The sequence below is a fragment of the Hyaena hyaena genome, unplaced genomic scaffold (genome assembly GCF_003009895.1).
Source record: "Hyaena hyaena isolate Hyena2069 unplaced genomic scaffold, ASM300989v1 scaffold_377, whole genome shotgun sequence".
NCBI classification, from domain to species: Eukaryota; Metazoa; Chordata; class Mammalia; order Carnivora; family Hyaenidae; genus Hyaena; species Hyaena hyaena.
The window spans coordinates 755,099-767,972 of NW_024081010.1; the positions used below are offsets into that span (position 1 = coordinate 755,099).

At 38.0% G+C, this 12,874-nt stretch overlaps 1 pseudogene; it reads left to right on the top strand.

The window, feature by feature from the left end:
- The first annotated feature begins 8,645 nt into the window (after nt 1-8,645).
- LOC120244283 lies at nt 8,646-10,214 on the top strand (annotated as a pseudogene).
- Nucleotides 10,215-12,874: the final 2,660 nt, after the last annotated feature.

The following is a 12,874-nucleotide window of genomic DNA, read 5'->3' on the forward strand; positions in this document are numbered from 1 at the left end:
AGGCAGAGACACACACACACGGAAAAGAACAAACATGGTTTTCACTTTACTGAACGCAGAGAAGGGCTTTTAGGTAGAACACATTCTAGACATTCTGTTGCCTGTGGCTTGTATACTCCCGGGCACTACCAGCTGCAGGTTGAATAAACCAATAAACTCTGGTTCTGGTCTCCTAACAGTTTATAATATGATTCATAGACCAGGTTGAGCTACACAAACACTTAGAAGGAGCCAAACCCATTTACGGATGCTTAGCCAACATGGGGCTGAAGCCCTTATTTCTGGATCATAAAACGTGTTCCTTCTCACTTCGCTCCCTGGCTATATTCTTAACTTTCTCCTACCTGTTACAAATGAAACCTGACTTTTCTCCCAAACTGACCTTTTTTTTTTTTTTTTTTTAAATGTTTACGTATTTATTTTTGAGAGAAAAAGAGAGTGAGTGAGCCAGCACGCAAGCAGGGGAGGGGCAGAGAGAGAAGCAGAAGCAGGCTCCGGGCTCGGGGCTGTTGGCGGGACTCGAACCCACCAATTGTGAGATCATGACCTGAGCAAAGGTCAGACAGTTAAGTGACTGAGCCACCCAGGCGCCCCCAAACCAATCTCTTTCTTAAAACAGATCACCCACCAGAACAAAACATACACTGCTTTTGGTGGTTTACATTTTATTACCACATTAAATTGGAGAGGATGTTCTAAGCTCAGAGTTAGCTTTTGAGTTTTGAGATCTCAGCCTCATTCTTGGATTTAGCTTAATCCTGTGTCCCATTATCAACTAACTCTGTGTCCTTGTGGAAACTGCTTTCCCTTTCTTCTCTTTTCATGTTTGTTTATTTTTGAGAGAGTGTGCACGCAAGTGTGCACGCAAGTGAGCACGTAAGTGAGCAGGAGAGAGGCAGAGAGAAAGGGAGACACAGAATCTGATGGAGGCTCCAGGCACTGAGCTGGCAGCACAGAGCCCTATGCGGGGCTCGAACTCACAAACCTCAAGATCATGACCTGAGTGGAAGTTGGAAGCTTACCCGACTCAGCGCCCTCAGGTGCCCCGTTCCCTTGCATTCCTAGTGGCAAATGTAGGTAATACCTCCTTCCTCTGGCCACATTTCAGGAGCTATGAGGATGGGTGTCATATAAATTCAAAATGTTTTCTGACACTGAAAGTAGTAAATTATACATAAAAATGTCTCTTTTGCACAGAAAAATCCCATGTCCATTATAGACATTTCGCGGTCTTTATTTCCCTATGAGGAAAAAACAATGGAAGTAGCAAGACTTTTCCTTATAAATAACGAAAATCTGAGTTGAGGAAATACATCTTTTTAGTCAGACCACACCTCCGCAGAGCTCATATTAGAACAAAAGTTACTTAGATCTTCAGGGTGACTTCTAATCCTCTCCTTTCCCTCCGATAACGCTGTATTTAATAAGATAATGACCCAAACAAGTAAAGTAGAAACTGGAAACAAAAGGTCTCATCTGACTCAGAAAATTACTTGACATAAACTTGCTCGTCTGGCTCAAGTCTTTGAAAGCTCACTGTTCATGGATGGACCTCTGCAAGCCTTTGCTTAAAATGTGGTATCGTGTGAACATTTGTACCGCAAATCATGTCATGTAAACATTTCACACAGCTGCATGCAAATCAAACACAAATTTTAAACGTGCTTTACAAACCATACAAGTACATAATCTTGTTCTTACCACCTTCATTACCAGACAGCTGATTGCAAGAAAATTTATATAAAGGCGTTTTGGTACAAAAACCTTGGAGATAAATGAGAAGATACAAAAGAGAGACTCGTACTGACTACAGGGTATAACTTCAGTGAGCAGAGATGAACTCATTTACTACTGTACTTACTGAGTTGGTGAGAATTTGGTTTTGGTTCCTTGGGGTCATACCTTAAAATGAGGAATAAAAGACTTAAAGAGTTTATAGATCTATTTATTATTTAAAAGTTTTGAGCAAGAACGCATATGAGTGCATGAGCAAGGGAAGCAGGGAGAGGGAGAGAGAGTCCCAAGCAGGATCCAAGCCCACCCCAGAGCTGGATGCATGGCTCAATCTCACATACTATGAGATCGTGACCTGAGCTAAAATTAAGAGTCCAATGCTTAGCCAACTGGGCCACCCACATGCCCCAAAGCTTAAAGACTTTAAATCTTTGGATTCGTTTTTCTATGAGAGTTCACTGTACTTTCTATTTCAAACCATGTGACCAACCAGATCACCTGTAAACTCCCTTGCAAGAAAATGCTAGAACTGCTGGGTAAGATACACTAAATGCCTGTTGGACTGATTCACTTAGCGTGCTTACTGAGTGTCTAACAGTTGCAAAGACTCTGTTTCAGGCATTGAGGATTTAACAGTAAACAAAACAGCCGAAAGTCAGCTCACCAGCTGAAATTTTATTTTAGGGTAATTTAACTGAATTGAAAGAAAGAATGGGCCAGAAACCACGGGGAGAGAAAAATTGTTGAGAGCATGTGAGATGACACGGTAGCTTCTCTGAGGAGACCTGCCTGTCTCTGTGGCCATTCTAGTGTCCAAAGAAGAAACAAGAGATAATACATTAGTTGTTACTGAGACCCCTACATATATGAATCTTGATCCTTGAAGTGTTATACTTTCAGTCCAAAAGTAGACTTAAAATATCTCATTGCAAATGGAACAGTATGGAATCTTGCTGTGTTGTCTTGAGCTCTATATGAGAGAGAAAACAACTCCTGAAAATTTTAACCACTAGCCTGGGCTTCTGTGGGGTTGGCATATGAGACTGAGACTTAATCAGTCCAGGAACTTCCAGCCAAAAAAATAATGTTAAAAGTGATCCTAGATCTGCAATGCTCCTCCCTGAGGCACCTTGCAGAAACAAACAGAAAACTTCTTTAGAAGACTATGCTCTGAACCCAAGTTACAAAGAATTTCCACAAACAAAATACAGGTTTCAATGAATTTACAGTCTAAAATTACAAAGTTTAAATGGGAACAATCTACCTTGAGCCAAATTCTACAAACAAAAGAGCACAATTGATCTCCTCCAAAATTCCAGATAATACAATCATTAGATAAAATGTAAGTATGTTTAGAATGTTAATGACAAATTAAAACCATAAGAATAACAGAGTATTAAAAAATGCAGTTAAAAAAGTAAGAAGTATGTAAGAAATATGTAGCCACTGAAATGAGAAACTTACTGGATGGTTTAAACAGTATATTAGATACCACTGTAGAGAGTACTAGTGAATTGGAAAAGAGATTTGGGGAAATCACTTCGATGGCATCAGAAAAATCACGAGTGCTTAAATATTAAAGAGTAGTTCTAAGACAAAAAGATAGGATAATGGAGCCCAGTATACATCCAGACAGAATTGCAGAAGGCAAGAACGGAGCTTTCTTTAGATTTGCCTGAAAAGCTTTCTCCAAAGTTCCTAATATCATGCTTATGGCTGTCAAATTATATAGAACCTGAACTTACTCATCTCTTTCTCATTTCATATGAATTATCTCTGCTATTCTCTTTTTTATTATTGGGTAAGAGCTTCTGGGGGGTGATATTTTATTTAAAAGGTAACTTCTCCTAAATTGTAGTATCTTTGAAGATACTCTGACTTCAGTGGTTGTTGTTCAAGAGTATGAAGCACATCTAAAATGTCAAGCACCATCACTTTTATCAGTGGCTGGAAACAAATATAGATGGCTATCTTCTGTTTGTGAAAGTAGTTCATTGTTTAGTATACTTAACCCTAGTAATGCCATGGGCTTATACTCCATGGAATTCTTAGTTTTGCAAAATCATTTCTTATAGAAACATACATAAAATGTATCTGTTACACACGCATAGAAAACTGGATAAAAATAGCTTTAAAATGCCTCACTCTATGTTTCAGGATATTCTTCTACCCATTTTAAAATACTTTACCTGAGAGAATAAGCAAAAAGGGAAGAAGGTGTTCTACTCCTGACAATAAAGAAATGTTGGCATACTATCAATCAATACTTCTCTCTCATTACCTGAGGAGCATTTGATTTTAGTGTAATTAAACTTTATGGACTTTCAATGGCGAATATAACATGATATAAATAAAGCACATATTTGTAATATGGATCAGGATAGGCTAAAAGCTATTACTATGTAGCAAATGGCTTTAAAGAATAAACAAACAGAATAATCCAAATGACGTGCATTTGCTATGTTTTTTAGTTAATATAGTCTTTATCACAAAGACGATGTCTTGTATAGAAGAAGATGTCTTTTATAAAAGGAAACAAGGCACAGGGTTTAGTGCTGGCTTTAACTAAGGCACACATATAAATGGATTAACTTCTGGAGCTCAGTTCCTCTCTGTAAAAAAAAAAAAAATGGTGTGGGGGTAGGGTGGGCTCAGGCCTGATATTTCGAATATTTATTCAAATATTTATTTGAATTCAAATATTTATTTGAATAAATGTTCAAAATTTAAGGTAATTAAAAGCCCCATATTATCTTTAATTATACATATAAAACATTTAAGGAACATACAGTTAAACATTACTTTATTTCAATCGTCAGTATCATGAAAACTCTACCACATTAATTCATGGCACAGCAAGTTACCAAATCATCTTGTAATAAATATTAAAAATAATATTTTGATTTTAAAATAAACCACTCTAAACTACATATGTTGTAAACTCATAACATCTTAAGGAACAGATAATCACAATCATTCTGTCTCAAACTTAAATTTACTTCAGATTTCAAAATTAAAATTTCTTGTGTAAACAATTAATACAAAAAAAAGCCACCATGGAACTTTCAGGCCTAAAAGAAAACTAATGAGTCTCTTCAAAGTTATGACCGTTACAATTCATTTTAAAAATTAAAAATCAATTTTAGGGAAAAGAGATTCAGTTTACTTTCTCCAAACCCTTTCTTGATTTTTATTTTTTAAATATCTCAGCAACCATAGGAAAACTAAGTGATCAGAAAACACACACAGAATATCCAACAACACTGTTGATCTTGTTTCCCCCAAATACTAACTCTGCCATTGACAGTTCCCTAGCATATTATCTGATTTCGTATCTGTGATCTGCAATTTATTGAGTCCACATCGTCTATAAATGTCTTAACTTTGAAACAGAATAAAATCTTTGACGTTCCCTTCTAATCACGCGATGGCCTCTAGGCAGGGAAGCGTGTCACCACAGACACTGAATATTGTGTCGATGCAAAAAACTTAACAGAACCCACTGGATCCTTCCATTCTTGGCATTTTCAATGAAGGTGGTTTCCTAAGTGGAAACCATGCAATGATGCTCTTTGACTAAAAGGGAAACAGTCTCAGTTTAAGCTGATATTTGCATCCTTGCTGAATGCCCTTCTGTGTCAATAATTTTGGGATAACATTTTGTGTGTATGCAACAGTAATAGCCTCTTCCCAGTATATATTTTTTCTGTTGCTTTAATGACTTAGCCCCAACAGAAAGGATGGTGCTGTGAAAAGAATTGCAAGGTACTATAGAAATATGAGTTACTATTGTTTAGGAGATTAATGATCTGGATTTTCTAAGGCTTTGTTGTGCCTTTTAAAGTAGTAGTAAGCATGATTTGTCGAAGCTGGAAGTCTGGGGCTTTCTAGAGGATGCTAATTGCCATTAGAAACCTTCTTCTCAAAACAGAGGTTCAAATAAAGCAGGTGACTAAGATATCCTTTTGCAGATCTTCTGATCTTTTCTTTCATGAGCCCACAAGCTTTTTCATGCCGGTGTATTAAAATTTTCCATTGAAGAGATAAACGGATTTACAGTAGAGGAGAGTAAAGATCTGGTAGGCTGCTCCGGCTGCCATAATAAAACACCACAGACCAGGGGACAGGAACAAAAGATGTTAATTTTCCCACAGTTCTGGAGGCAGGGAGTCCAAGATCAAGGTCCAGCAGAATGACTTTCCAATGCGGGATTTTTCCTGGCCTGCAGGTGGCTGCCTTCCTCGTGTCCTCACTTAGTGGAGAGAGCAAGCTAGCTCGCTGGCCTTTCTTTTTACAAGAATAGCAATTCCTATGGGACCAAGGCCCCACCCTTATGGTCTCTCTTAACCTTAGTTATGACTTTAGAGTTCCCATCTCCAGGGGCGCCTAGGTGGCTCAGTGGGTTAAGCATCCGACTTCAGCTCAGGTCATGATCTCATGGTTCATGGGTTCGAGCCCTGAGTCGGGCTCTGTGCTGACAGCCAGCTGCAAATAAAGTTCCCATCTGCAAATAAAGTCCCATGGGGGGATGGGGCTTTAACATATCAATTTGGGGAGAAACACACATTCAGTCTGTAACCCTTGGATGCAAGCTCCCCGTCTAAAATTTAGTAATTGTGTAACTTGGGCAAATCAGTTTCATATTCTAAATTCTCCAATGCCTCATCTGTACAACAGGTTAATAAACACTCCTATACAGCGAATTAAAGGGGATACTGCATAGTTTAAAGTATTTTTATAAACTGTGAAGTATTATTTTAAGGTCTTATTTTTTAGACTTTCCCCATTTATTCAAATCAAGCAATATTTTTTTACTATACATATATAGTAAAAAAATTTTTTTAGTAAAATTTTTTCAGTAAAAAATGTTTCTATAGTAAAAATAATTTTTTTGGCTAAAAAAGATGTTTAAATATGAGTATGCTCATAAGACAATTTCTTAAACTATTTTTAAAAATATTTTATTTTACTTTTGAAACAGTGAAAGCAGGGGAGGGGCAGAGAGAGAGGGGGACAGAGGATCTGAAGAGGGCTCCATGCTAGAGCCCCATGCGGGACTCAAACCCACAAACTGTGAGATTGTGACCTGAGCTGAAGTCAAATGCTCAACTGACTTGAGCCACCCAGGTGCCCCAATAACTTCTTCACTTCTTTCTACAAAGTTTTAAGTTGTTTTCAAATGTTTTTATTTATTTTGAGAGTGAGAAAGCATGAGCAGGAGAGGGGCAGAGAGAGAAGGAGAGAGAGAACCCCAAGAAGGCTCTATGCTGTCAGTGCAGAGCCTGACATGGGGCCTGATGTCCCAAACCGTGAGACCAGGACCTGAGGTGAGATCAATAGTCAGACCAAATGAGCCACCCAGGAGCACGAGAAAGTCTTTAAAAACATTCCGTCTTCATCTCAAAATTTATAAAGGCAAATATATACCAAAATAGTTTTAAAAGGATCTCTTAATATCATTTAGAGTGTTTATGAAGGATAACGTATCACTAGCATCAAAGGTGGAAAGAATGTACGTTATTACGGAGATAATTCCATGTGTGTGGTAAAATTTGCTTCAATCTTATATAATGAACTCATACTTTAGAGGCCCTGAATTTGTACCCTTTGCATTTAAAGCAACACACTAGAAACCAAGCTTGCATTGAAACATGGGAAAACGTAAAAGTGAATGAAACAACTTGGCTTTCTATGGCATTGACTTTGAAAATCTGATTAAGACAGATGTCTTTAGCTGATGGTTCTTCAATGTCACGTTGTCATAGTTCCCATCAGCAAGATGTTTTAAAGGCGTTCGATTAATATTGCATGCCAGAACTGAAATTACATCCTTTGTCGTTCAGTTCCTAATGGTGCAAGTGATATCTATCAAGTAGTGTTTTATGAAGCGTGCGTGATTTTTATTGCAGGCTGTTTTCACAAATCTTTTCTAGGTTTCAGAAAGACTGCTTACAATAAATAGGCCCTTCTGCTGAAAATCAGGATGATTCTTAAAACTGAGGTGAAGTCTGGAGAATTAGAATTTACTTATCAATAAAAAGAATCTTCTGCCTGAGTCTGTTGCATTCCCATTTGCACGGTCTTGAATAGACCTGCTTTTATCTGAATGTTTTACTAAATCACTTGTTATAATATATGCAAAATATGTGCTAAGCACACATCACTCACAAAACCTTCGTTGGTATGCACGTGCATTATCTGCTGAGTAAGGAAAACATGTGGGATGTGGATGGAGTTTACACTAACTATTGTACGCTCGCTGGGTTTGTGCTAGAGGAGTATATATTTTATTTTTTCAATATAATTGCTAGTTTGTTTTTTCACCTTCATTTATTTTGAGAGAGAGCGTGTGTGCATACAAGTGGGGGATGGACAGAGAGAGAGGGAGAGAAAGAATCTCAGGCAGGCTCTGCACTGTCAGCACAGAGCCTGACCTAGGGCTTAATCCTGTGAGGTATGAGATCATGACCTGAGTTGAAATCAAGAGTTGGATGCTGAAAGACTGAGCCACCCAGGTACCCCAATGACTAATTTATTTTTAAGAGAAATTAGTGTCCTGCCATTAATTTCACAATTTTGGAAACTCAGTCATATCAAACACACCATTTTCATTTATTAAAGACCCAGAGACCTAATATAGTTGTACATATATATAAATTAGAAGATTACAAATGAAAAAAAGATTTTTAAATCTTATATATAAATATATTTATGTAAACTGACTCTAACATATTCTATTGTCTTCGGTTACCTTTATGAAATTAGGGAGATAGATTATGATTTCTAATATCTTTTCCCAGTTAAAAAAATTCCACAATTCTCTAGTGTTTTTTTACGTGTATGCATCTGCATGTGTGCACAGACACACAGTTCAAAGCTTTGACTGCTGATTTTAAGTATCACATGCTGTTATGCTATATCATTTGTATCTTACAAAATATAAGTGTACTCAAGGGTCTGGGCATTCTGCGTGCCTGGTCTCTTTCTCTTCCTCTGCTGTGTGGAACTACAGTGGCTGTGAAGACCCTGAACCCCAAGGGCTGCAGGATGCTCTGAGGACCAGCTTGCGGCCTAAGGGCACTATAAAAATCATTGCTTCTGCAGACATCAAGCTTACTTGATGTATCTATATAGCAACATGCTGCTTCATCAAATGCAAATTCAACAAACCAACAGCCCCCTTAATAGCCAAAGTAGCCCGGGACGACATGACTGGTGGTAATACCATTTCCAATGTTCTAACTAGAGCGTGGATCAAACAGGGGGCTGTCTACATTTCTGAAGTTCTTTATCCCAGAATAACAACAGTCAAGGGTTGATTCTGCAAAGGAAAAGGTACTTCGGTTTTTGGAACAAGTCAAAGTGAGCAAAGAGATGGACAGGGTAACACGGGGTCTTGGCCAGACTATCTGTCTATACCAAAGCTCATGCTTAAAGTGCTAATGCCCTAAGAGATGCTGTGGTGGACTCCATTTGGGCCGTTACGAAACAAGATGAACCTACTGACTTCTTCATGGCTGAGGTTAAGGAGATGAAGCATAGGTCTGTGACCAATACAAGCTGCATCAGAGGTCCTGTTCTGGAGCAAAGGGCATGGCAACCGGATGTGAAAAAAAAGAGAAGATTCATAATCCCCTTATGTGCGATGTGTCATAAGAATATGAAAAAAATAAGCAAATTCTTTTCTTTTACAAGAGTGCAGAAGACAGAAAGTAGTAAAGGCTGAAAGAAAATTCACTGAAGATATAATTGGAAAAAATGATAGAACTGAAAACGAAAGTCCGTGCTGATTCAGAGAGAAGATCTGTTGTTATTTAATCAAGGGCATGGACAGTTTTCCTCAGATGCTCTTGAAAAAGAAAGCATAGTGGCTCTGCACAGAGCTAAAGAGAGAAATACGGAAAGGCTGACTCTTGCCTGTGGGAGGGTAGCTTTACATTCTTTGGATGACCCAAATCCTGACTGTTTGGGACATGCTGGTCTTGTCTATGAGCATACATGGGAAGAAGAGAGGTTCACCTTTATTGAGAATTGTTAACAGTATTGGTCCAAGGACCAAATAAGCACATACTCAAATCAAGGATGCAGTAAGAGACGGCTAGAAGGCTGTTGAAAATTCTACGGCTGATGGCTGCGTCATTCTAGGGGCTGCTGCAGGGGTGGTGGCATTGGCAGAAGCCCTGATTATAAGCCCGCTGTCAAAGGGAAGCCCAACTTGGCGTTCAAGCATTTGCTCACGCGCTGCTCATGACTGCTGCAGCTCCTGCCCAGGGCTCTGACTTTGACTTTTAATTAAAATTAAGGCTAGAGCAGAACAATCAGAATCAGGAGGACTTAAACACAGGTGGGCCAACAGAATTGGCCCGGGGGATAACTAGTGTGAGGAGAAATAGATTTTTCATGCCTGCCCTGTGACAGCCACCAACGTTCTCCTGGTTGATGAGATTACAGGAGCTGCAAGGTCTTCTCTAGGAGGTTGAATTTCCTGAATCATCAGAATCATGAAGATCTTAAGAACAGAGCTATGGAATTCTAGTCCAAACTCCAAATGATTTGCAAAAGAATTTCCCATACGAAGGGGAGAACGCTGGCACCCACCCAGATTCTGAAGTCTTGGAATTCTAAGTACTGCATTTTTTCAACTGCACTGCAGGGTACATACATCAAGCAGGCCATTTTTACCAACGCACATGACGTTTACCTTAGCTTCTGTGATCCAAAAAGTGCCCATTAGAAAAGCATATGTGATCTACCTTGTTACTAAATATTCCTTCAAAACTGAAACAAAAACACCTACTCAAGATGAAATAGTTGATCAAAGACGTTATAAAGGACAATAGCAAAGGGGTTATTCTGGGGTGCGTCTCCCTTGGGCTGGATCTCCACAGCTGATGGAAGATAAAGCTGGCTACATCTCTCCTGAGTTAGCTGTGGTCCTCAGGAATCTCACAGACATGTGGCTACTGCCAACTATATGTCTGTTATAAAGGAGAATAAAAATATTAACATTAAGATCGACAGTCTTAGCCGGCGTTGCCCTGCACATTCATCTTGTTTGGATAATTGCACATTTAAAATTAGAGTCTACTTATCTGGTTCTAGACATTAGGGAATAATGTGCATGGAAAAGGGTTTTCAAATTCTAACTCCCCATGGCAGATCGCTGCAATGCTCATTAATTCTATAAGGAAGAACTTGCCTCTCTTTCAATGTTTACTTGAATTTTTTTCTGCTGTATGTGGTTCACTGAAGGCATGGCAAGAGTTCACTTTAAGAACATTCTCTCCATTAGCGGGAATCGATTTTCTAAAGCATTCTGACACGTCCACATCCAGTCTATAACAATCCCTTTAACCCCTAACGCTCAAAACCACCCCCCAAAAAAACCACAAAACCCTGTGTGCTTAAAAGATAATGCTCTCCCTACAAGAGACACAAAAAAAAGAAAAAAATAAAAAAAGAAAAAGGGAAGGAACTACATATTTTTTCTCTATTTGATTTATTTATTTTTTGCTAGCCATGAGTAAATTACTTTACCCAGTAATTCTAGAAAGGAGTTACTACAAGTCTAAAAGGGAGTTTCTAAACATCTAGGCTTAATGTAACTTTATACATCCTAGATGCAAAAAGTGGGAGGCACTATGGGAGGGAGAAATCTACAGAGGAAATTTACACTCATTAAAGTTTATTAAATTCATTAGGCTGTGTACTCAACATACATTATTTTACTTAATTTCACAGCCATTATAAACTGTCGCTACCTATTCCCATTTCATAAGCAAGAAAAGAAAGTTCTGAGAAATTAAGAAGTCTGGCAATGACTAGTCACAGGATAGGACTCCAAAGCTGTTCAGACTAATTTAAACGGGAAGAATTATTTTTGTCAGTTTTGATTTAGACATGTGTCAAGAAGAAAATGAAGATGAAAGATCAGCTTTAGGATTGTACTGCAGACTCTGGAAACACGGGCCTTAAACAATACATTATAGCACATGTACGTAACAGATATATACAGAACATTCCATCCAGAAACTGCAGAATGCACACTGTTCTCAGGGCATATGTGACATTCTCCAGGATAGATCACAGGCTAGGTTATAAACCAAGTCTCAATAAGCTCAAGAAAACTGAAATCCTATCAAGCTTCCTCTTTAACCATAATGGTACAAAACTAGAAATCAATTACAAGAAGAAAACTGAAAAACCCACAAAAATGTAAAAATTAACAAATATGTTATTGAACAACCAATGGATCAATGAAGAAATCAAACACAAAGTGAATACCTAGAGACAAATGAAAACAGATATGCAACATACCAAAATTTTGGGATGTAGCAAAAGTGGTTTTTGAGAAGGAAGAGCTAGTGTATTACTAGGTATTACTAGTCTGTATTAGGCTTACCTCAAAACAAACAAATCAAACCCAACTTAAACAATCTAACTTTACACCTAAACGAGCTACAAAAAGAACAAAGCCCAAAGTCAATAGAAAAAAGGAAATAATAAAGATTAATGAAACTAAACCCTGGTTCTTTGAAAAGATAAAACTGACAAACCATTAGATCAACCAAGAAAAAGAAAAGAGAGAGGGTTCTAATAAACAAAGTCAGAAATGAAAGAGAAGTTACAAACGACACCACTGAATCAGAAATGATCACACGAGATGCCTCTGAATAACTCGTCACCAACCAACTGGACAAACTAGAAGAAATGAATTTCTAAAAACATACAGCAGTCCTCTGAGTCATGAAGAAATAAAAAATCTGAATAGACTGATTAACAGTAAAAAGACTAACTCAGTAATCAAAAACCTCCTGACAGACAAAAAGTTGAGGACCAGATGGCTTCACCAGTAAATCCTACCAAACATTCAAAGGAAATTTAATATCTATCCTTCTAAATTCTTTGAAAATATTGAAGAAGAGGGAACACTTCCAAATTCCTTTGATGAGGCCAGTGTCACCCAGATATCAAAGCCAGACAAGAAAGCCACACACACAAACACACACAAAAGAAAATTATAGGCCAATATTACTGATGAACATAGATGGAAAATTCTCAACAAAATATTAGCAAATTTAATTCAATAATACATTAAAAGGATTATACACCATGATCAAGTGGAATTTATTCCAGGAAT